Here is a 23277-nt window from a genome sequence, read left to right on the forward strand (position 1 = left end):
TTATTTACGTGTGCTTCTGCATTGCACTTTATCGCATTTGACCAATCTGCGCGCTTCTCAGCCGCGCTCTCAGCCTCCCCGGCGCGGCCCGGGTGCGCGCGCCGCCGCCTTCCCGCCTGCAGCCGCTTCGGCGCTGCGCTTCATTATGCTTGATTGTTTCCGCGTGCTTCGGCATTGCACCTCGTTACACCTGATTATTTCCGTGTGCTTCGGCATTGCACCTCGTTACACCTGATTATTTCCGTGTGCTTCTGCGTTGCACTTTATTACATTTGATGATTTCCGTGCGCTTCTGCGCCATGCTGTCAGCTTCCCGACGCTGCCCAGGTGCGCGCGCCGCCGCCTTCCCGCCTGCAGCCTCTTCGGGGCTGCGCTTCATTATGCTTGATTATTTCCGTGTGCTTCGGCATTGCTAAGAGTGCTTGCAGCAAGGACAAACTGAACTTTACCATGTCATTTTTCTGTATTTTGTAGGGATTCTTTCCCCTTCATGTTCTGAACCTGGCTATTTGTATATAAAATATATTATATGTTCATATTACTCCTTTCTTTCCTCAGAAAAGAATTTCGTTTGCTACAGTATTTTTCTTAGAGGGTTATAAACTAAATTTACATTTTAGAGTGTAAGTTTGAATATTTGTGATGAAATCACTCAAGTCAACCTATGAAGTCCTAGTGAAACAAAGCAAACGAAATTTCCTGAGTAAAGAAAGCAGATGTAATAAAGATTTTAAAAAGCAATAGATTAAAGGAAAATAAAGCTGAAATAAAGGGGCTAGAACAGTTGTTTGAAAGGATTATTGAAACTGATAAACTTCTGATGAAACTTAAGGAAAAAAATGAAGACACAGATCACCAAGATCAGATGTTTTAAAAGTGGTGTCTTTAATTAATAACAGACCTTAAAAATCATGAGATGATATAAAAGGTTTGTTCATTACACTTGAAAATTTATATAAAATGGTCATAGATCTAGAAACACATCCATTAATAAAAATGTCAGGAGTAGAAATAACAAATAAGGATCTATCACATAAGTTACATATGTAATAAAAATAATTTTCCAAACAAAAGCATTTAAAGTTTTCCCTCTGAAATAAATGTAATGTCAAAAAGCTTGTATTTATTATTCAAAGTCCTGAGTGGAACAATAGCACAAGCAAGGAAATAAAAGATGTTAGAATTAGAAAGAAATTATTGGTGGAAGACAGCAGAAAATTGTGATTACAGATAAACCAGTGGATTTAAAAAGCATATTTAGCAAGGGCAGGAATTCAATACTGTATAGAAAAGTCAGTTTTATTTATTCTATCTAATGTGTATTAAACTTAAAACATTTTAAATTGATAACATGTAAAAAAACCTTAAAGTTTTAGGAATTAATTGTAAGGATGTATAATAAAATGAAAAACATTTTTCCTTTTTATTTAGGAAGTCCTAAATAAATTAAGGGGTATTCCATTATCACGTTGTAGGAAGCTCATTGTTTTTAAAAAGAAATCTTTTCCAAATTTGATAACTTCTGGGTTTTCATCAGCAATCTAAGAAATGTTCGCTATGTTTTCCTTTTCTGTGTACTGCATTGCACTTTGTTGCACTTGATAAATTCTGTGCTTCTGCATTACACTTTGTTACACTTGATAAATTATGTGTGCATTGCAGTTTGTTACACTTATTTCTGTGTGCTGCTTTGCAATTTGTTACACTTGATAAATTCTGTGTGCTTCTGCATTGCTAAGAGTGCTTGCAGAGAGGACAAACTGAACTTTACCATATCATTTTCTGCATTTTGTAGGGTTCTTCCCCTTCATGTTCCAAACTGGTTATTTGCATATAAAATATGTCATATGTTTATTTTACTCCTTTCTTTCCTAAGACTAGAATTTCATTTGCTACAATATTTTTCTTAGAGGGTATTTTATAAACAAAATTTATATTTAGAGTGTAAGTTTGAATATTTGTGATGAAATCACTCAAGTCAACCTATGAAGTCCTAGTGAAACAAAGCAAACGAAATTTCCTGAGTAAAGAAAGCAGATGTAATAAAGATTTTAAAACGCAATAGATTAAAGGAAAATAAAGCTGAAATAAAGGGGCTAGAACAGTTGTTGAAAGGATTATTGAAACTGATAAACTTCTGATGAAACTTAAGGAAAAAATGAAGACTCAGATCACTAAGATCAGATGTTTTAAAAGTGGTATCTTAATAACAGACTTAAAAATCATGAGATGATATAAAATAAAAAGTTTGTTCATTACACTTGAATATTTATATAAAATGGTCACAGATCTAGAAACACATCCATTAATACAAATGTCAGGAGTAGAAATAACAAATAAGGATCTATCACATAACTTACATATGTAATTAAAATAATTTTCCAAAGAAAAGCTTTAAACTTTTCCCTCTGAAATAAATATAAGGTCAAAAAGCTTGTATTAATTATTCAAAGTCATGGGTGAAACAATAGCCCAAGCAAGGAAATAAAAGATGTTAGAATTATAAAGAAATTATTGGTGGAAGACAGCAGAAAATTGTGATCAATTACAGATAAACCAGTGGATTTAAAAAGCACATTTAGCAAGAACAGGAATGCAATACTATATAGAAAAGTCAGTTTTATTTACTCTATCTAAAATGTATGAAACTTAAAACATTTTAAATTAATAACAGGTATAAAAACCTTAAAAGTTTTAGGAATTAAATTAATTGTAAGATTGTATAATAAAATGAAAAGCATTTTTCCTTTTTATTTAGGAAGTCCTAAATAAATTAAGGGGTGCTCCATTATCAGGCTGTAGGAAGCTCATTGTTTTTACAAAGAAAACTTTTCCAAATTTGATAATTTCTGCGTTTTCATCAGCAATTTAAGAAAATGTTGGCTGTGTTTTCCTTTTCTGTGTACTGCATTGCACTTTGTTACACTTGATTATTTTTGTGCTGCATTGCACTTTGTTACACTTGTAAATCCTGTGTACTTCCGCATTGCACTTTATTACACCTGATAAATTCTGTGTTCTGCATTGCATTTTGTTACACTTGATAAATCCTGTGTGCTTCTGCATTGCACTTTGTTACACTTTATTATTTCTGTGTGCTGCATTGCACTTTGTTATACTTGATAAATTCTGTGAGATTCTGCATTGCACTTTGTTAGACTTGATAAATCCTGTGTGCTTCTGCATCGCATTTGTTACACTTGATAAATCCTATGTGCTTCTGCATTGCACTTTGTTACACTTGATTACTTCTGTATGCTGCATTGCACTTTGTTACACTTGATAAATTCTGTGTACTTCTGCATTGCTAAAGAGTGCTTGCAGAGAGGACAAACTGAACTTTATCATATCACTTTCTGTATTTTGTAGGGTTTTTCCGCTTCATATTCTGAACCTGGTTATTTGCATATAAAATATGTCATATGTTTATTTTACTCCTTTCTTTCCTAAGACTAGAATTTAATTTGCTACAATATTTTTCTTAGAGGGTATTTTATAAACTAAATTTATATTTTAGAGTATAAGTTTGAATATTTGTGATGAAATCACCCAAGTCAACCTGTGTAGTACTAGTGAAACAAAGCAAATGAAATTTCCTGAGTAAAGAAAGCAGATGTAATAAAGATTTTAAAAAACAATAGCTTAAGGAAAATAAAGCTGAAATAAAGGGGCTAGAACAATTGTTTGAAAGGATTATTGAAACTGATAAACTTCTGATGAAACTTAAGGAAAAAATTGAAGACTCAGATCACTAAGATCAGATGTTTTAAAAGTGATATCTTTAATGAATAACAGACCTTAAAAATCATGAGATGATATAAAATAAAAAGTTTGTTCATTACTTGAAAATTTATATAAAATGGTCATAGATCTAGAAACACATCCATTAATAAAAATGTCAGGAGTAGAAATAACAAATAAGGGTCTATCACATAAGTTACATATATAATTAAAAATTTTTTCCAAACAAAAGCATTTAAAGTTTTCCCTCTGAAATAAATGTAAGGTCAAAAAGCTTGTATTATATTATTCAAAGTCCTGGGTGAAACAATAGCCCAAGCAAGGAAATAAAAGATGTTAGAATCAAAAAGAAATTATTGGTGGAAGACCACAGAAAATTGTGATTAATTACACATAAACCAGTGGATTTAAAAAGCACATTTAGCAAGAACAGGAATGCAATACTGTATAGAAAAGTCAGTTTTATTTATTCTATCTAAAATGTATGAAACTTAAAACATTTTAAATTTATAACATGTATGAAAATCTTAAAAGTTTTAGGAATTAAATTAATTGTAAGGATGTATAATAAAATGAAAAACATTTTTCCTTTTTATTTAGGAAGTCCTAAATAAATTAAGGGGTGCTCCATTGTCAGGCTGTAGGAAGCTCATTGTTTTTACAAAGAAAACTTTTCCAAATTTGATAATTTCTGGGTTTTCATCAGCAATTTAAGAAATGTTGGCTATGTTTTCCTTTTCTGTGTACTGCATTGCACTTTGTTACACTTGATAAATCCTGTGTGCTTCTGCATCGCATTTGTTACACTTGATAATTCCTATGTGCTTCTGCATTGCACTTTGTTACACTTGATAAATTCTGTGTGCTTCTGCATTGCTAAGAGTGCTTGCAGCAAGGACAAACTGAACTTTATCATATCACTTTCTGCATTTTGTAGGGTTTTTCCCCTCATGTTCTGAACCTGGTTATTTGCATATAAAATATGTCATATGTTTATTTTACTCCTTTCTTTCCTAAGACTAGAATTTCATTTGCTACAATATTTTTCTTAGAGGGTATTTTATAAACGGAATTTATATTTTAGAGTATAAGTTTGAATATTTGTGATGAAATCACTCAAGTCAACCTATGAAGTCCTAGTGAAACAAAGCAAACGAAATTTCCTGAGTAAATAAAGCAGACGTAATAAAGATTTTAAAAAGCAATAAAGGAAAATAAAGCTGAAATAAAGGGGCTAGAACAATTGTTGAAAGGATTATTGAAACTGATAAACTTCTGATGAAACTTAAGGAAAAAAATGAAGACACAGATCACCAAGATCAGATGTTTTAAAAGTGATATCTTTATAATAAATAACAGACCTTAAAAATCTTGAGATGATATAAAATAAAAGGTTTGTTCATTACACTTGAAAATTTATATAAAATGGTCATAGATCTAGAAACACATCCATTAATAAAAATGTCAGGAGTAGAAATAACAAATAAGGATCTATCACATAAGTTATATACATAATTAAAAATTTTTCCATACAAAAGCATTTAAAGTTTTCCCTCTGAAATAAATATATGGTCAAAAAGCTTGTATTAATTATTCAATGTCCTGAGTGGAACAACAGCCCAAGCAAGGAAATAAAAGGTGTTAGAATTAGAAAGAAATTATTGGTGGAAGACAACAGAAAATTGTGATTAATTACAGATAAACCAGTGGATTTAAAAAGCACATTTAGCAAGAACAGGAATACAATACTGTATAGAAAAGTCAGTTTTATTTATTCTATCTAAAATGTATGAAATTTAAAACATTTTAAATTAATAACATGCATAAAACCTTAAAAGTTTTAGGAATTAAGTTAATTGTAAGATTGCATAATAAAATGAAAAGCATTTTCCCTTTTTATTTAGGAAGTCCTAAATAAATTAAGGGGTGCTCCATTATCAGGGTGTAGGAAGCTCATTGTTTTTACAAAGAAAACTTTTTCAAATTTAATAATTTCTGGGTTTTCATCATCATTCTAAGAAATGTTGGCTATTTTTTCGTTATCTGTGTGCTTCTGCATTGCACTTTGTTACACTTGATTATTTCTCTGTGCAGTATTACATAGTTACTGAGATTTGTAATTTGCATGCCAGCTTTCCAAAGCTTGATACACATGAAGTCTCTGGTATAAACTTTCTCTTTTCTCTTTTAATTGTGTCAGTTAGTGAGGATTCTTTTAGCAGCCCCATTAATTTTTACAGGAAAAAAAAGATTGGAACACAGATCTTAGATATAGCAAACTCCCCCAAATTCACAAACATAAGGATTCTGACTGTATGTAGACTTATTAATTTAATTGTGAAACATTCCCAGCATTGTGTCTAAATTATGTTTGACCCTCTTTACACCCTAGCCCTGTTCAGTAGAATTTTCTGTGAAGAATTTATGTATGTGCTATCCAGTACAGCAACCACTAGCTTCCTGTAGCTCTTAAGCAATTAAAATATGGCTAAGAGTTTCTGAGGTCTGAAATTTTATTTTTTAAATAATATATTTAATTTAAAAAGCTACATGGCACTAGTAACTACAATTTGACCATTAAGTTCAACATTGTGTTTGATATTCCCCCCTCCTGAAACACAGAACTGAGAAATAAATAGATATTTCCTAACTTGCTCAAAATTATGCAACAGGACTAGGCAATATTTGTTTTCAAATACCCCCATTAACTCCCAAATATGTTTTTGTCCTTCCATCTTCTAGGTTTACAGTGGCAACATTTCCTATGTACTATTATAAAATCGCACCACAAGCTTTTAAATATCATATGCAAATAGCTGGATATATTGTTTAGTGCACCTGAGAGAAATAAGCAAATACTTACTATCTTAGCCAAGTCACTATCTTCAGAGAATTTTCTCTGATTCCCTTTGTCCATATTCCTGCTGTGATTTTTTTTAAGCATCCATGACGTATTTGCACAATTGTTTCTGTTGTTATTTGCTTCAGAAGTGCCTTCTTTTCCCAGCAAAATCCTGAGGTCTTCAGGGTCTGGGACCTGACTGTGGTAGCTCCTTGCTGGTCAACATGAATGGGTCCCTGTGGAAAAGAGGAAACAAAGTTCTCCTGAGCAGGCTGTGAAAAGCACCAAGGTTTCCAGAGCACTGAGAGAAAAGGGGAAGGGGCTTGAAGGCATCGCACAATTCAGACAGCCTAACAATAATAGCTCAAGAGGTGGGAGATGAGCTCAGAAGCAGTCTGGAGGGATGCACTGAAGAAGCCAGCTGGTCCCTTGTCTTTCATTCCGAGAAGCTTAGGGCTGCCATAGGGTTAATATGGCTGTGTTTAAAGAACATACAATGGCCTCAACACAATTTCCCTCCCAGCACACTAATGCTTCAGAAATAATGTTCAGACAATCCTGGAGGGGGTGGGGCAGGGTAAGGAATAAACACAAAGGGTCTAGAATCAGGCATGGTGGTTTCTCATCCTGAGTACTCCATTCACTCACCAAGACAGACTTGCACCTGGCACACATTAATTGTCCTCTTTTATCTCACCTGGCCAACAAAAGGAGTAATAATTACAGAAATGATAATCATGGCTGGTTAACAGGTTTACTGTCAGTATTAAGTGATACAAATCTTGTCGTAAGATGATTGGAACAATACCTGGTACAAGGGCCAATATTTGAGATATCAGTGTCTTCCCTATTTTAGAATCACCCAAAGAATTCTCTGGCTAGAAGTTTTCCTTGTCAATCATCATTTCCAGTTATCTGCACACAGCTGAATATTCTTTTAGGATCCCTGAAAGTTCCAGGAACATGAGAGGTAGTGAGTGAATAACCATTGTCTCATATTGATGGAAAGAGTGGTTTTTATTTTGAAATTTAAAGGGCCAGGTTTTTTTTCTGACTCTACTTTAGAAGTTAAGACATAGGTACCTTTCTGCAGGAAGAAATCTTTGGCTCCTTCTTATTGTGGTGGCCACAGGCTTACGGCTGGAAAGGACCATTTAGCCCAAAGCTGGATAACAGCTGTGAGCTGTTTAGAGAAATCCCACAAACTGGAAAACAAACAAGAAATTTACTTTAAAATGTATTTAAATATCAGCATGCATATGAAGAAGAGGTGTGAACAATCCTGAAGATATTCAGCTTCTTTTTTACATTTTTATTAGCATATATTAGTTGCCCAGGGGGTTTTCATGGTGAGGCTTGCAAATGAGCTAACAATGTATCTTAATTAGATTCACCACATCCATCATTCCGCCTCATTCCCAATTCCTGCCTTAGAACAGTTTCAAGAAGTTTGTTCTATTTCATACACACATACAAAATACATCCACCATATTTGCCCTCCTTTACCCTGTCTGCTTACCCTCCCTCATCCCACTGGTACCTACCCTGGACAGGACCTGTTTTACCTTCCTTGTCCTTCCTTTTTTAAAGTGTATATTGATTTTTAAGTGGGTTTGCCATGCTATTTCATGGTATATATTGTACATTAATCAGATTAACCCTCCATTACTTACTCTTTCTCTACCACCTGTCTCCCCTGTGACCTAGCAGCATTCAGTGCATTTTGTTATCTAACTACACAGATGGCAATGTATTTTAATATTATTCACTATCATTCTTTTCCTCTCCTGCGTCCCTAATCCCCTCAGCACACAAATACTAGATTCTCTCTCTCTCTTTTAATATATAGATATAGAAAGAGAGAGGTGTATGTAAGATCATCTATGTATTAATGTATACATTGACCTTTTTGGTCTAGCTTCCACAAATGGGGGAAACATGCAACCTTTGTCCTTCTGAGCCTGACTTCTCTCTTCTTTTTTTGTGATACTGGGGCTTGAACTTAGGGCCTTCACCTTGAGCCACTCCACCAGCCCTTTTTTGTGGAGGGTTTTTTAGAGATAGGGTCTCATGAACTATTTGCCTGTGCTGGCTTCAAACAGCAATTGTCCTGATATTTGCCTCCTGACAAGCTAGGATTACAGGCATGAGCCTCAGGGAACTGGAAGAGACACTCACTTTGAAGATGACAAAAGTAGGACAGAATATAAAAAATGCACTGATTTATCTATATTGTAATCAAACACTGAAAAGTTCAATAACTCTTCTAGAGGCTTTTCTGCACATGTCAAGAATTCAGCTGTACTTATACTTGGGCTAGTTACCAGAATTTTGTCATATTCAAATTGATACCTTCTACCTATATAAACCATACTTTAATTTCCAGACAAATGAAAGAGCACCTATCAAGCTAGTATTTCTCTCCAGAACAGTGATGGAAACTGAATAAATCCGTGAAGTAAGAGTTGGAAGGACTGAGGAAACAGCTAAGGTACTGAGTCTTTCGGGTAAAACCCAAGAGAAAATCACCTAAATAACTTATGGGTAATAATCACAAAGAAAAGTAGAAGTTGTTTCAACTGCATGAGGATGAATGTCACACAATAAAACATGCAAAATGCACCTCGTTGTATTTCCAGAGAAGCAATTTGGGTCCTTGGGTGCATTTATTAAAAGGAAGCCGAAAAAAGAAGACAGGAAGGCAGGGCGGGGGGACTGTCAGATAAAAAGGACGGAGTCCTTTTTCCTTAACCCCTGTAGCATCAGGTCCTGAGGGGAACCTCAGACACAGAGACTGTGCCATGTGTAATGTCACACCTGTGTACCAGAGCCACAGGAGAAAATAAAGGGCAGTATTGAAAATGAGGCTGGAATTTAATTTGGGGTCCTTGGAGACAGAGGGCTTCTCATTTTTTAAAACACAAAATTCCTATATACGTTTCCATATTCCTTTGCTCTCCTACAGTTTTAAATGGTTTTTAAACAGAGTTGGGAACAATGATAGCTGACTGACTGCGTGATGTTCATCTCTGGCTTAAAACGTAAGAAACTGCATTGATAGTGACGACCGTGAGAGAGCGCACACGTAACTGACCGAAGAGGGGCGGGACAAAGCCTGCGCCACGTTCATGGTTGTCATAACTCCTGGCGTGATTGACGTGCAGGCATCCAATCCACGGCGCAAATTACGCGGGCGCCGATTGATTACGACAGTTTACGACTGTGGAGCTCAAAGCGCGCGTCAGTGATTCAAAAGATGGAAAGCGTTCGCAAGCTGAGCTGGCGTCAGCCTGAAGCTGAGCCCGAAATCAGCCCCGGAGCGGAACGCTGAAAAAAAATCACTTCTGCACGAGTACATTTCTACCTGACTCACAGGACTAGGAACGTCACAAATTAAGTCGGAAAACCTGCTCGGACAAATAATGAAGGAGGCGGCACATTTTCTAGCTGGGCAGAGAAATGCCTCTTCGAGGAAGCTGCAGCGCTTGGAGCTCGGAATGTGTTTGTAATTCAGACGCATTTCAGATCGAGGAAACTATTTAAAACATGTGAGCCAGGTAATTGCAAGAAGAGGTGGCAAATGCAACAAAAATATATGAATGGAATAAGCAAAGTAAGATGTGAAATGAGTGAAAAGCAGCAGCGGGCAGGCCCGGTGCGCACGGCTGTAATCCCAGCCACCCGCGAGGTGCGGCCGGCAGCCCAGGCGGTGCTGCGGAGCCCTGGCTGCAAAGCAAAATGCAAACAAAGGGGCTGGAGTGCCGTCCCCAGTACCAGAAAAAATAAATATAACAAGCGGAGTATCCGGAGGCTGGTTCTTTACTGGGTGTAGTCAAACATCCGGAGAGGTTCACTGAAAAAATTCAGTACCATTCAATTAGCCAATATCAAGAGTAAAAAAAGTGACTACTGTGGATACAGAATTTTTAGACCACAACCAGCTTAGGGTATTAAATATGGAAACGTGGTTGAAATAAAACCCCACCATTATCAAAACCAGATGAGAGAAAGTGGGAGAGGAATACCCTTCTAGCTGGTATAGGAAATTTATTGTAATTAAAAACGCTCTTAAAAAGAAACTAGGATCAAAATCTTTCCAAATCAATAGGTATTTTTGATGTGTGACATTGAGGATCAAACCCAGAGTTTGTGCCTGCTAGGAAAGTGCTGCACTGTGCAGTTACAGCCCCAGCCCTTGTGTTTTGAGGCAGGGTCTCAGTATGCCGCTTAGGCTGGCCTTGAACTCTCTATGTAGCCTAGGAACACCCACAACTCATGAATCTCCTTCTTTACCCTAAACACTGCTGAGATTACATTTATCCACCACCATACCTGGCAATATTTCTCTATTAAAAAAGTAAAAATCTTTACAGGGCTATTATGGTAGCTTGTACCTGTAATCCCAGCTATTCACAAGGTGGAGATGGGCAGGATCATAATTTGAGGTCATCCCAAACACACAGGTCATGAGAGATCTTGAGATCAAGAAAAAAGCTGGGTGTGGAGATGCATGTGTGTAATCCCAGCTATACAGCATATCTAAACAGGAGGTCCAGGCACACCTTTCGGGAGACACACAGAGAGAGAGAGAGAGAGAGAGAGAGAGAGAGAGAGAGAGAGAGAGAGAGATCCTAATTTTAAAATAACCAGAGCCTGGCTGGAGGTGAAGCTCAAGCTGTAGAGCACTTGCCTAGCAAAGCCCCGAGTTCAAATCCCAGTACAACCAAATAAACCTCAGAACAACCATTGCAGATCCTCAACTGATGACAAAGTGAATTTCACGTTATACAGGAACAGGTTGTGACTTTTGAGGAATCCTTTTTTCTTTGGGACTAAGATGAAGAAGTCAGTGTCCAATTAAGTTATAAACTCCAAAAAAGAATTTTTTCTTTTTCTTCTTTTGAAAGGAAAAAAACCCCTGAAGTTTGGCAATATCTAAAACAATAACACAAAATGGTAAAGAAGGGTTCACTCTAGTATTTTAATGAGGCCGTGTCAATATTTGTCAATAATCATATTAATATATGAAAAGAGGAAAGTAAAAAATGTAAGCTCTGAAAAATTCTAAATTTTTTAATACAACATGTATTTATGATAAAGCTTTTAGGACACTAGAAGAGAGAATGATTTTCTTAATCATATAATGAATATTTTTTTTCCTAACTGCTGAAATTTGGGAAACTTAAAAGTTCATTTTGGCTAAACAAAATGAAATACAAAGATAATTTTGAAATAAAGTAAGTGCTTTATCATTTCTTTCTCAATAATTTCCTTTTTGACTGGCACCATGACCCTGTGGAATTTTGGTCTTTATGGCCTCAAAGGATGCAAGGACAGGACATAACTGCCCTTATCTTAAGATAAGGGTCAATAATAATAAGTAAGGCTGGCTGGGGGCTCTTGAGTATAACACCAGCTAAGTGGGAAGCAGAGACTGGGAGGAATGTAATTTCAGGCCGGCCAAGACCAAAACTAGGTGAGATCCCATCTCACACAAAAAAACTGTATGTTTCTCATTCCAGGTATGAAGAAGCATGAATAGGAGGATGCCGGTTCAGAGTGACTACAGCAAAAATGAAAAACTATTCGAAACATACCTGAAAACTAAAAAGTCCTGGGGCATCACTCAAGTGCCTAGAATACACAGGCACTAAGTTCCAACCCTAGAAAAACACACACACACACACACACAAATGATAGTAGAGAAATATCTCATTAACACTAGAAATTAAAGCAATTACTAAGAAGGAGCTTATCGTGGAACTACATGGGGCTAAAAGGTTTCACTTAAGATAATTCTAAACATACTAAATTGTGTCCTTTAATACTGGTTTGTAGAAATCAGAAAGTCTATTCCTACTGCTCTGTGAAGCAAGGAAAGGAATTTTTCATTTTGACACCAGATGAAAGACAGCAATAACCATTTATAAACACTGCTGAAATAAAGGAAATGCAAATTAAAACCACACTAAGATTCCACCTCACCCCTGTTAGAATAGCCATCATTAGCAACACCACCAACGACAGGTGTTGGCGAGGATGCGGGGGAAAAAGGAACCCTCTTACACTGTTGGTGGGAATGTAAACTAGTACAACCACTCTGGAAAAAAATTTGGAGGCTTCTTAAAAAGCTAAACATTGATCTACCATTTGATCCAGCAATACCACTCTTGGGGATATACCCAAAAGACTGTGACACAGCTTACTCCAGAGGCACCTGCACACCCATGTTTATTGCGGCACTATTCACAATAGCCAAGTTATGGAAACAGCCAAGATGCCCCACTACTGACGAATGGATCAAGTAAATGTGGTATCTATACACGATGGAATTTTATGCAGCCATGAAGAAGAACGAAATATTATCATTCGCTGGTAAATGGACGGAATTGGAGAAAATCATTCTGAGTGAGGTTAGCCAGGCCCAAAAGACCAAAAATCGTATGTTCTCCCTCATATGTGGACATTAGATCACGGGTAAACACAATAAGGGGATTGGACTTTGAGCACATGATAAAAGCGAGAGCACACAAGGGAGATATGAGGATAGGTAAGACACCTAAAAAAAAATAAGCTAGCATTTGTTGCCGTCAACACAGAGAAACTAAAGCAGATACCTTAAAAGCAACTGGGGCCAATAGGAGAAGAGGACCAGGAACTAGAGAAAAGGTTAGATCAAAAAGAATTAACCTAGAAGGTAACACACTCGCACAGGAAATCAATGTGAGTCAATGCCCTGTATAGCTATCCTTATCTCAACCAGCAAAACCCCTTGGTCCTTCCTATTATTGCTTATACTCTCTCTTCAACACAATTAGAGATAAGGGCAAAAATAGTTTCTTCTGGGTATCGAGGGGGTTGGGGGGAGAAATGACCCAAGCATTGTATGTACATATGAATAATAATAAAAAAAGAACCACTGCTGATATCCATGAACCAAAGGAAACTTTTAAACATGCATTTTGCTGGACACACTTAACAGTTCCAGCATTATTGTATATTCAGCACAGCATTCCCAATACAGCAGACTTTTCAAGATAAAATGAAAAGTTACACAATGTACATCTCTCTCTCTCTCTCTCTCTCTCTCTCTCACACACACACACACACACACACACACACACATACACACACACAAACAGGAACACATATCTACAGGCAACCATCTAGGTGATAAAGACTACAGACCAAACACGTTGAAATACCTAGGGTCTCTGCTTTGACAGAATACCACAGATGAACGACTTACACAAACATGACATATTTCTCACAGTTCTGCAGGCTGGGAATGTCATCATCAGGCCCCAGCAGATCTCTGTTTGGTGAAACTCACTTCCTGGCTCACAGAGGATCATTTTCTCTTTTCCTGCTTAAAAGGCAGAGAAGGAAATCCTCTCCCTCCTTGTCCTGTAATTAGGGCAGTGCACCCATTCTGGAGGTCTTCACTTGCACCAGCCAATCATCTGCTAAATGTCTCACCTCCAAATGTCGTCATGGGGGTTAGGATGAAACATAGGATTTTCAAGGATACTCAGTCCACAGTCCAGAGGCCACCGTAAGAGGAAGGAGAGAGTGGAATGAGCACCCCAGGTACCAACCTCTCAGTGTCCTGCCCTGTGCAAAAGGGATGTGCGGATCCCTGCAGCAGCATGGTTCTGTGAGAATGGGAGGTGTGCGACCCTAAACCCTTCATAAAAACACTATTAGACTAATGAATCAAGTAGTGTCACATTATACAAATGAACATAAAAAATTCAATGCCATTTTCCACACTAACAATGAAGTAGTCAAAAATTACATTCTGAAAACAGTTCTGTTTAAAATAATATGAAAACAATAAAATATTTGGAATAAACTTAATCAATGGAGTGAGACCATGCAGAGTGAAAACTGTAAATCAGTGAAGAAAGAAATTCAACCAGGTGCAGAAGGAAGGAATCCCATGGTCACAGATTGAATTAATGGTGTTAATGTCTACACTTCTGGAACTGCCCTCCAGAGTTACTGCTGCCCCATCTAAATCCCATGGCATTATTTTATACAAATAGGAAACACACTCCTGAGATTCGTACAGAACCACTAATACACTTACACAATCAAGCGAAACAGTTTTGAAGAAGAACTGAGAAAACTACGGGGGATCACATTTGATGATTTAAAAGTGACTGCAAGGTTACAGTGAGGAACATGCTATGTTTCAGTTTAAAACTCACATATGGACGAGGGAATGGATAAGGGATCCCAGAAGTGAACTCACACCTAGATGTTCAACTGAACTGCAACAAGGGGACAGGCTATTCAGGATGGACAGAGGAGAGTCCCGGCTAATAAAACTAGGTATACTCATTTTGAAAAATCTCACCTTTACCTTAAACCACTTACAATCATCAACTCAAGATAAATTGATGCCTTAAACATAAAATGTGAGGCTTTAACGCTCCTAGAAGACAGCAGAGGGAGAGTTCTCTGATTTGCACTTGGCAATGGTTTGCAGGATATGACAGCAATCATACATCAAAATAAATGGAAGAGTAGAAGTATGTAAGCTAAAACCCTGTGTTCAAAGGAACATTCCACAAAAGCAAAAGCAAAACAGCCTATGGAACATATTAAATATATATATACATCTGATAAGGAGTTACTCTGCCAAAGGGTAAGCAGCACAGATAATTAAGTGGCAAAGATACAGAAAGAAAATGAAAATGCCTACAATGAAAACATCAACAGAAATTACCTGATTTAAAAACTGACAAAAACATTTTTATTCCATGACTGGCATGGAATTTCAGATCTTTTGATTTTATTGGAAAATGTCCATTTTTTTCCTTCACTGATATTTAAAAATTGACCTATGAGGACTTAAAAGAAAAACAACAAAGACAATGCAATGACTCTAAAGCAACAAAATACAAAATGTTCACTAAACACCACTAAAACCTAATGGCAAAGAGTAAGTTTTATGATGTACATTACTAAGGTTGTGGATATTTATAAAATACCCAATAAGTACGAAAATGAAGGGAATTTAAGAGGCACGGGCTTACTTCCCATTTGCACTTTTGAATTGAGCGGAACTATGTTGTCTACAAATATTATGCTTATTTAACTCCATTGACCCTAATTTGTTTGAAAAGTAAATCTAACAGATATTGGCAGCATAGTAGCCAAATATAAAATTCAAATTCCTGCACTTTAAATAACGGGAAGAAACACAATGGATTCTCCAAGAAGACAACAAGCAACCAAAAGGGACAGAAAAACCTTCTGAATTAGGATCCCAAGCTTTGTGATCATCCATCTCTTTTTCACTGCAGCATTATTCTCCATGACCAAGCCTGGAAAACAACAAGTTTTCTCAGTGAGGGATGGAAAAAGACAATGTGGTATACACACAAAATGCAGTATTACTCATCCAGTAAACAGAAACAAATCCTGACATATAGGAAAAATATATTATGATAAAAAGGATAAATAAACGCCCAGCCAAGCACAGCACGGCCCCATTAAACAAAGCCCCTACCACAGTGGACGTCAGGACAGCACAGGTGACGGCTGTTCAGAGCTGAGCAGAGGAAAGCGGGAGGCGGTCAGTGGGGTGAAGGTTCAGTCCTGCGAGACACAGATGCTGGAGTTCAGCCCTAACGCCAATGCCTGTTGTTCAAAATACTCATTGTGCAATTACGATGTTTTGCCAGAAAAGGAGGCATTCATGTTAACTATTCCGAAATACACACAAGCCTGCACAAGTACGCAAAGCCAAATAAAAGCAAACCAAACAAAACCAAAGCACAAACCAAAGGAACAGGAAGAGACATTTACATAGCTGATACAGATTTTTATATTGGTGATTTATATTACATAGTGTTGATATATGTGCATATATGGGAGCTCTTATTACACCTTGAAAGACATTTTGGGTTTTTTTGAAACTATCACACTCTTCCTCCACTCTTATCAGAAATTACAACAGTCCCAGAAGTTTACAGCTTGTGTCCACTCAAAATCTCTGCAGGGATTTTGTTGATTTAGTGAAATATCCTCCTGTAATTTTAATTTGAACCCCAGTAAAAAGTCTGTGAAGTGTGACCAATTAGATTTTATCAAACTCGAGATTTCACATATAACAAATCTTGCAGAGGCACAAAAGCTATCCACTGCTCTTTCTAATGGTTAAGAAAAGGATTTTAAAAATATAAAATAGTAAAGGAAGTAGATCCTTCTCCAAAGAGTAGAAAAGACAAAGGTCAGGAAGGCAGGGCAGGGGAGACTGTCAGATAACAAGGATGGAGTCCCATTTCCTCAACCCCTTTAGGATCAGGTCCTGAGGGAACCTCAGACACAGAGACCCATGTGTAATTTCACACCTGTGTGCCAGGACCTCAGGGGGAAAAAGGACAGAAATTGAATTTGGGGTACTTGGAGATGAAAGGCTTCTCATTTTCTAAAACACAAAATTCCTATGTCGTTTCCATGTTCTTTTACTCTCCTACAGTTTTAAATGGTTTTTAAACAGAGTTGGGAACAATGATAGCTGACTGACTGCGTGATGTTCATCTCTGGCTTAAAACGTAAGAAACTGCATTGATAGTGACGACCGTGAGAGAGCGCACACGTAACTGACCGAAGAGGGGCGGGACAAAGCCTGCGCCACGTTCATGGTTGTCATAACTCCTGGCGTGATTGACGTGCAGGCATCCAATCCACGGCGCAAATTACGCGGGCGCCGATTGATTACGACAGTTTACGACTGTGGAGCTCAAAGCGCGCGTCAGTGATTCAAAAGATGGAAAGCGTTCGCAAGCTGAGCTGGCGTCAGCCTGAAGCTGAGCCCGAAATCAGCCCCGGAGCGGAACGCTGAAAAAAAATCACTTCTGCACGAGTACATTTCTACCTGACACAGGACTAGGAACGTCACAAATTAAGTCGGAAAACCTGCTCGGACAAATAATGAAGGAGGCGGCACATTTTCTAGCTGGGCAGAGAAATGCCTCTTCGAGGAAGCTGCAGCGCTTGGAGCTCGGAATGTGTTTGTAATTCAGACGCATTTCTCTTTTTTTCTACTTGAAAACAGGCTTTCTATTCTCGTGTGTGTCTTGGATAATATACAAACTGCATTGGGAAAGAAGAAAGATAAAGTCTGCACATTTTCACACGTAGCCTGTCACATGCTTTTCATCCCAGCGTTTGGGAAACAGAGGTTTGAACAACCTAAGTTCAAAGCCAGCCTGGGGTGCATGTCCAGTTAGAGAAGTCCCTGTCTCAAGGAAATAGAAAATGCACAGCTTGTTTAAAGTCACAATTAGAAAAGACATAGAGAGGGCTGGCAAAGTGGCTGAAGTGTTAAGAAACTGGGAAGCAAGCAAGGCCCTGAGTGCAGACTCCAGCCCCACAGGAAGGACATGCTAAGCAACTCCTCCCAGCGCTTGTGCAAGCCTGTTGATGCAGGACCCTGTGCAGCTGTCTTTCAAGGCTGGCACCAGAATAAGTAGCATAGGGGTGGTTTTCAAAGAAAAATTTAGAAATGCATATCCCACGGATCTCTAAGAATGAACAAGCCATTTGCCAGTGCCTCGGCTCTGTAATACCAGTGCTTGAGAGGGTGAGCCAGGAGGATCATGGCTGGAGGTCAGCCTGGGCAAATAGTTCACAGGCCCTTGGTCTAAAATAACTAGGAGAAAATGGACTGGATGGGATGTGTGGCTTGGAGGTTGAGTCCCTTCCCTGCAAGCACAAAACCATGAGTCAAGTTTTCTCTTCATGTGACGTGGCATGATTTTGCTAACCAAAGTGACATAAACTGGGCAGTCTCAGGAGTGTGAGAATGGAGTTCCTTCATGTTGCTAAAAGGAAGCAGGATAAGTGAAAGCTTTTAACTTCAATACATAAGAGTTTTCCTCCAATGTGATACCTTGCATGTATTTCTGGGGAATGGGAATGAAAGACGACATCCCATATATGTTATACCTGTAAGGTTTGTCACAGATCATATTATTTCATTTGTTTGATGGTGAATGGAATGAATACAGACAGTTTAAGATTTTCTCTCCAGTGTGAGGACTTTCATGTTTGAGGTCATGGAAATGAGTGAAGGCTTTCCACATTGCTTTCCTAATACAATGAGTCTCTATTGTTAATTTTATATGTTTTGGGGCAGAACCGGAATGTGTGAAGGCATTATGCACAGATACAGCAATGTAATCTAATGTGAACTGCGACATTTCAAAGATTACTGGAAGAGGTGAAGGCATCCCATGTTACTTACATTGATGGGGTTCTGAGTTCATTCATGTCTTTCAAGAAGACTGGGATATGTGACTGCTTTACCACATTTGCCACAACCCTAGTGTTTATTTACTTCATGAGTTCTTTCAGCTGCATGAAGGGTGCTAGAACTAAGGAAGGCTTTCCGCATTGTTCACGTCCACTGGGTTCGTCCTGTGTGAGTGTTTTGATGCGTATGAAGGATCGTGGCTGGAGGGGAGCTTGTCTCTCATGCATTACATTCGTAGAGTTTCTCTGCAGAGTGAGTTCACATTTGTTAATACATTTCAAATCGCGAAAAATATTTAAACCATGTAAGCCAGGTAATCACGAGAAGAGAGAGCAAATGCAACAAAAATATATGATTGGAATGAGAAAAATAAGAACTGAAATTAATAAAAAGCAGTAGCAGCAGCCAGGCATAGTGTCACACACCTGTAATCCCAGCTACTCATGAAGTACAGCAGGAGGACCCCTCTTTAAAAAAACCTCATTTTAACTTACTTTTTCTATGTGGCTCAGGGATCAAACCCAGAGTTTGTGCATGCTAGGAAAGCTCTGTACTATAGAGGTGTATACCCAGCCCTTGGTTTTCTGAGATACGGTCTCAGTATGTTGTTTAGGATGGGCTTGAATACTCTATGTAGCCTAGGATGACTTCGAACTCATGAGCCTCCTCCCTTACCCTCCACACTGCTGAGGTTACACCACCAGACTTGACAATTTTACTCTATTAGAAAAACCAAAACCACTAGCGGTCTGGCGTGATTGCTTATACCTGTAATCCCAGCTATTCACAAGCTATATTGGGAGGATCACAGTTTGAGGCCAGTCTATACACAAAGGTCATGAGAGCCTCATGAAAAAAAATCTGGGTGTGGGGATGCATGTGTGTAATCCCAGCTACACAGCAGGTGCAAATAGCAGATCACTGCCCAGGCCCAAAATGAGAAAGAGAGGAGACTAGAAGAGAAGGGAGGAAAGAGAGGAAGATCATACATTGAAAATAACCAAAGCAGGGCTAGAGGTGAGGCTGGAGCTGTAGAGCACTTGCCTAGCAAAGCCCTGAGCTCAAATCCCAGCACGACCAAATAAACCCCAGAACAACCACTGCAGATCCTCAACTGATGTACTTAAGAAAGCATTTACTGCAGTGTAAATGTGTGGTGATGATAAAGTGAATTTCATGTTATACAAGAACGGGTTGTGACTTTTGAGGGATCCTTTTCTCTTTGGGACTGAGGTGAAAGAAGTCAGTGACCAATTAAGTTACAAACTCCAAAAAAGATTTTTTTCTTTTCATTTAAAAGGAAAAGAAAAATGAAGTTAAGAGCTGTCTAAAACGATAACACAAAGTAACATGATCGGTTAAGTCAAGTGATTTAAGTCACGAGGTAATGTGAATATTTGTAAATAATAGCATTAATATATTGAAAGAGGAAAGTAAAATGTAAGCTCTGACAAATTTTATAGTTTTGTTAAAACGACATCTAGGACACTAGAAGAGAAAATGATTTTCTTGATTTTATAAAGGGATTTTTTTTTCTCCTATTTACTGAAATTTGGGGGAATTTTTGGCTAGACAAAATATCTCTTTCCTCAATAAGTTCCTTTTTTACTGGAATTGTGAAAATTACCTCAAAGAATGCCAGGACAAGACATAACTGCCCTCATCTTAAGATAAGAACCAAAAATCCTAAGAAAGGCTGGCATCAGGGTCTTAACTATAATACTAGCTAAGTCGAGGGCAGAGATCAGGAGGACATTAGTTCCAGGCCAGCCAAGGTCAAAACTTCCTGAAACCCCATCTCACCCAAAAAATCTGGGTGTCTCTTATTCCAGGGATGAGAGAAGCATACATAGGACAATCGTGGTTCCAGCACACCCTGCAAGAAGCAAGACTATATTTGAAAAATACCTAAAAAGTAAAAAGACCTGGGGGCACCATTTAAGTAGTGGAGCTCCTGCCTAGCCAGCATAAGGGCCTGAGTTCAAATTCCAGAACCACAAAAAAAAATAAGCGATAAGATGGAAACTTCTCATTAGCACAAAAATTTAAGTAATTACAAATAATGACCTTATCCTAAGACTACATGGGTCAAAAAGGTTTTACTTAACATCATTCTAAACACATTAAATTTTTATCCTTTAATCCTGGTTTATAGAATTCAGGGAGCACATTCGTGCTGCTGGGTGAAATAAAGAAAGGGATTTTTCATTTTGACATCAGGCAAAAAGCAGCAGTAACCATTAATAAACACTGTTGATATCCATGAACCAAAGGAAACCTTTATGTGTACACACATTGCTGGACACAGATAACACTGCCAGAATTTTGTATATTCAGCACAACATCGCCAATTCTGCAGAATTTTCAAGAAAAAATTAAAATTTCCACAAATCTCTCTCTCTCTCTCTCTCTCTCTCTCTCTCTCTCTCTCTCTCTCTCTCTCTCTCACACACACACACACACACACACACACACAAACAGATATATGCAAATACCAAACAGGCAAACATATACAGGCAAAATAACTTAGCTGTTATAATCTGCAAACCGAACTTGTCCAAAATATCTAGGGTCTCTGTTCTGACAGAATACCATCGATCAAAGGAGTTACACAAAATCCTTATTTCTCACAGTTCTGAAGGCTGGGAAGGTCATCATCAGGCCACTGGTGTAAGTAACACACATAATTAAATGGCAAAGAAACAAAAAGAAATCTTAAATAACAATGAAAACCCAAACAGAAATAACCTGTTTTTAAAATAGGCAAAAGTATTTTAATGAAAAGAAAGATTGCGGTACCAACTGAGTTTGTGTTTGGTAGGAAATCTCAAACTTGTTTGGTTCGGTTTCATAATGTTCATTTGTTTCCTTTCACTGATATTTAAAAATTGACTTCTGAGAACGAAAAAACAAAACAGCAAAGAAAATAAGCAATGACGCTAAAGCACCAAAATGTACAACATTAAATAAACCGCCATTATAATTAATTACAGCAAACATATTGTGATGTATATTATCGTGCTTACTAGATATTTATATAACACACCCAAAAAATTTAAGCAAAATTTAAAGGACGTTGATAAAATTCCCATACACAGTTTGCATTGAAGTAATCTGTGGTGTTTACAAACCTTTTCCATGTTCAGTGGCTGATCTTACATGGCTTGCAAACCACATCCAACAGGTACTGGCAACATAGCAGCCAAACATAAAATACAAATGCCTGTACTTTAAAGGTGGGCAAAGACACACAACGGATTCTCCACAGACAATAAGTAGCCATCAGGGACAGAAAAAGCTGTTCAGTGTCACCAAATTTTGAATTAGGATCCCAAAGAGGTGTCATCCATCTCCTGTTCATTGCAGCACTATTCACAATAACCAAGCCTGGAAAACAAGCAGTTTTCTCAGTGAGGGATGGCAAAAGGCAATGTGGTCTACACACGAAATGCAGTATTATCCACCCAGTAAGCAGAAACAGATCTGACATATAGGAAAAATGTATTAACGGAGACGTCTTTATAACACGAATAATAAGTGAATCCGAGGCCAAGCACAGCACGGCCCCATTAAACAAAGCCCCTACCACAGTGGACGTCAGGACAGCACAGGTGACGGCTGTTCAGAGCTGAGCAGAGGAAAGCGGGAGGCGGTCAGTGGGGTGAAGGTTCAGTCCTGCGAGACACAGATGCTGGAGTTCTGCCCTAACGCCAATGCCTATTGTTCAAAAGAGTGCATTGACACGTAAACGTGGAAGTGCCACGAGGAAATTCCCTGTGTAGTTATCTTAAACAACCAAGATTGTAATCTTCTCCTTTTAGACAAAACCAAGAACCTGAGGGCAGACCGGGTCCTGCCTGGGGAGTTGGTAGGATGTGGGGAGAGGGTGCAGGAGGTGAAAATGGAGCAAATACCCTGCACACATGCAAGTGAATGCGAATGTGAGGCCTGTTGAAACTGTTCCAGGAATGTGGAGGGGGATAAAGGAGGATGGTGGAGGGGGAGATTCAAGAGTGACATATTTGATACATTGTAAGAGGTTTTGTAAATGCCACAAAGCACCCCACCCAGCACAGCAATAAAAAAATTATGTATTGTGCAATCAGGATGCTTTGCTAAAATGGTGGGTTTCTTGTTAAGCATTCTTAACTACACACATGGCTGCACAAGCACACAAAACAAAAGCAACAAACAGAAACAAGGGAATATGAAGATATGTGTATATATTTGTAGATATTGCTGACATATACTTGTATGTTGGTGATTTATATTTACATAGTGGTGATATTTGTGCATACATGAAAAATCTCATTTTCATTGTACTTTGAAAGACAGTTTAGGGTTTTTGTGAAACTAAACACACTCTTACTATGTTCTTATCAGAAACTGCAACACCCAAAGGAGTTTAAAACTTACCTGCACT

At 37.9% G+C, this 23277-nt stretch overlaps 2 long non-coding RNA genes across 2 annotated transcripts in view; one reads left to right on the forward strand and one right to left on the reverse strand.

Annotated features, from left to right (window-relative positions):
- LOC141419187 (uncharacterized) overlaps positions 1-11173 on the forward strand; it is a 32043-nt gene extending 20870 nt beyond the window's left edge. The window contains exons 2-3 of the long non-coding RNA XR_012443837.1: positions 8970-9074; positions 9549-11173. This is a non-coding gene — a long non-coding RNA (uncharacterized lncRNA). The remainder of the gene's footprint in view (positions 1-8969; positions 9075-9548) is intronic.
- On the reverse strand, positions 862-16211 carry LOC141419186 (uncharacterized). The gene is made up of 6 exons (XR_012443836.1): positions 16104-16211; positions 15845-15918; positions 7667-7788; positions 7392-7529; positions 7232-7280; positions 862-6819 (listed from the first exon to the last, which is right to left on the reverse strand). It is a non-coding gene; the product is annotated as an uncharacterized lncRNA (long non-coding RNA).
- Between the last annotated feature and the right edge of the window lie 7066 nt (positions 16212-23277).

The sequence above is a fragment of the Castor canadensis genome, chromosome 19 (genome assembly GCF_047511655.1).
Source record: "Castor canadensis chromosome 19, mCasCan1.hap1v2, whole genome shotgun sequence".
Lineage (NCBI taxonomy): Eukaryota > Metazoa > Chordata > Mammalia > Rodentia > Castoridae > Castor > Castor canadensis.